Here is a 2,960-nt window from a genome sequence, read left to right as displayed (position 1 = left end):
GGGAAAGAGCAAGAGAAAGGTGAGAAATAGAAAACCAGGGCAGATCCATGAAGCAGGCGGATGGCGAGCTCCAGAGGCCACCTGCGTTAGAACTGATTCCGCTGCTCAGAACGCGCGTGGCGTGCCTTCCTGTGTCCCCGTCCTTGTCTGGCCATGGGAAGTGCGCAGTGGACAAATGTTGGATGTGGCTTCTGCTGCTGGCTTTGCTGTTCAGTCATGGCTACAGTTAGTCCCAACCCCGGGGCACCCACGGGAGCAGCTCTCTGCAGAGAGCTCTTACCACATGCCAAGCACTGTCCCACCCTCCGCGACCCTGAATGCCAGGCCCCAGTAAGATGCCCTTCCCAAACAGTGAAGTCCTCAAAGGGGAAGGGGTCCCAGCTGGCCCAAGGTAGGGCCCTGACCCAATCCCAGATCTGTGGTTCTGTGTCCAGGGTCCATTCCACCTCCCAGCTCTGGGGCCCACTGACAACACGAGGCAGCAGGAGATGTTTCCAGACATTCCCCAACTCTGAGATGCCATGTGTCACTTCCCTGGGTCATGTCCCTCTACCAGGGTCCTCCCCTCTCAGGGACTGGGCTGAGGGCCTCCTTACAGTGGGTCATTGTGCTGGGAAGGTCAGTTGCCCTCTCCCACTCCTCCTGGGGCCCCCAGGCCAGTCTAACAGGCCATTCTACCCCACCCCTACAGGGCACCCCCAAATGCTGCCCTGCCCTGCCCTGCCCTGCCCTGCCCTGCCCTGTCCCATGGGACCAACTTGGCTTTGTTTCCCCAGTCGTCAGGGAAACTGCTCAGGCAGGCTGAGTGAGCGTGTGAGTGCCTGTATGAGTGTAAGAGACAGAGGAGAGGCGGGGGGACAGCGGGGCCTGACCCTGGCCATGCTGTGGTGGAATGTAGGGGTGGGGCAGTTTCTGGCCTGGATCGGACTTTCTGACTGAGCGCCTCAAAGGGGCCTGGGAAGACCATCTATGCTCTCGGCAAGCTCTGAAGAGTTGGCTGGACTCAGTCCTTCCCTCCACGGCATTACCAGAAGTGCAAGTCATAAGATGAAAGCAGTAATGGTCCCATCTTAGAAGAAGGGTTACATTTCAAAGGGAGGCGATGACCAATTGCAATGGAGGAGGGACAGGAAGAGGCAGTCCTGGCAACCAGGAGACACCTGGGCCCACCTGGAGAGACTGGGTCCACGGAAGAAATCAGCTCAAAAGATGCTACATGGCAAAGCATGCTGAGGATGAATCCACCCAAAGGGAAGCATCAGTCGGACACACTGCAGCGCTCAGGGAAGAGGGGACAGTGGCCCTGGAAGGACTCAAATGCAGACTGTCCTACACTCTGGCGCCTAAATCCTCATGTGACCTTGGACAAGTCCTGCCCTTTCTCTGGACCTCAGCTCCCCCATCTCCGATATGAAGGGCCTGGATTAGCCCTGCACTGTTCAGCAAGTCACCTCCAGCCACACACACTAGTGACACTCAATGTGGCTCCTGGCACTAAGAAACTCAGTTCTTAGTTTTAGTGACCTTTTTTAACATTCCATAGGGTGTGTGTGCTCACCAGAAAAGAGAGACACAGAGAGTGAGAGAGAGAGTGAGAGAGAGAGGGAAAGCACTTCCCCGTGGGGCATGGTCACCCCACAGTCCTGCCTCCTCCATTCCTTTGTCCGGTCAGGACTTGGAGCTTGCACACATATGTCTGGTGTTTCCCAAGCCACCAGGGCCAGGATTTGAGCCATGTCCAGTCACGTGGGGACTGACTTCCTTACTCACTATGCCTGGCCCTCTCATAAATAATTTTTAAAATATTAATTATGTGGGTATAGCAGGTGGCATGGTGTTTAAGGTGCTAGACTCCCATATGGCCAACTGTGGTTCGAGCCCTAGACCTGGTGGCTTGAAAATCACATCAGGCGTGCGTACCCAAAATCCTAGGAGGAGAATGGAGGAAAAAGGGATTGCAGCATGGTCATGCCCCCCAGCCCCCGAGCGGTGATTTCTCACTTTCCCTCTCTGTCTCTCCCTGACGAATGCACGTGCCCTATGGCAAAAACCTAAAAATAAAACATTACGTGTTGAAACAATAATATTTTGAATATAATGGGTTAAGTAAAGCTATTATTAAAATTAATTTCACCTGTTTCATTTTGCCTTTTTAAACTCTCGCTACTAGGGGAACAGCAGGTGGCATAGTGGTTAAGGACCTGGACTCCCATGTGGCCAACTGCAGTTTAGGTCCCGGACCCAGCAGCTTGAAACTCATACCGGGCACATGTGCATGCATGCCAAAAATCCCAAGAAAAAAATGGAAGAGAAGGGATTATAATGTGGCCATTTCCCCCAGAGGGTGGTCTCTCATTTTCTGTCTCTCTGGCGAGCACATGTGCCTTATAGCGAAAATCTCTCTCTCTCAAAAAAAAAGTATATATATATCTATATATCTATCCATAGATATATATATATATATATATATATATATGAGTGTGTGTGTGTGTGTGTATTTATAGTTACTAGAACATTTAAAATGACAAACGTGACCAACCTCCAGGGCTCTTACTTCCCCAGCAATAAAATACTAACTATCCTCACAGACTCAGCCACAGGCCAGCCCTGCATCCACATTCCACGTGAGTTCTGGCTCATCCTCACCAGCGTTGAGAGGAAGATTATTCATCCCATTTTAGAGCTAAAGAAACTAAGGCTCAGTGAGATGAAAGTGCAGTCTCCAGGCCACCTGGCCAGAGTGAGATGGGGAGCCTCAGCTTCTAGGGCACCCCTTGTCCCAGGCTGGCCTGGCTGGCGATGGTGAAATTATGTTACAGAGGTTGCTGGAATTCACCAGTGGACCGAGGTGCTGCAATGGCTGGGTGATCGATCCCTCACAGAGGAGGAATGAGTCAGTGTCAAGGCATTTGGTACAGGGTCAGAGGGGTGGGAGACGAAGTCTCCCCGAGAGGCACCGC

The 2,960-nt window shown here is 52.4% G+C and overlaps 1 protein-coding gene across 1 annotated transcript in view; it reads right to left on the bottom strand.

The window, feature by feature from the left end:
* Window positions 1–2,960, bottom strand: part of COL27A1 (collagen type XXVII alpha 1 chain) — a 191,819-nt gene that overhangs the window by 28,690 nt on the left and 160,169 nt on the right. The window lies entirely within an intron of this gene.

This window comes from Tupaia chinensis, unplaced genomic scaffold (assembly GCF_000334495.1).
Source record: "Tupaia chinensis unplaced genomic scaffold, TupChi_1.0 Scaffold000081_1, whole genome shotgun sequence".
Classification (NCBI taxonomy): domain Eukaryota; kingdom Metazoa; phylum Chordata; class Mammalia; order Scandentia; family Tupaiidae; genus Tupaia; species Tupaia belangeri.
Note: the sequence above shows the minus strand (reverse complement) of the source record. Positions and strands in the feature narration are given on the sequence as shown.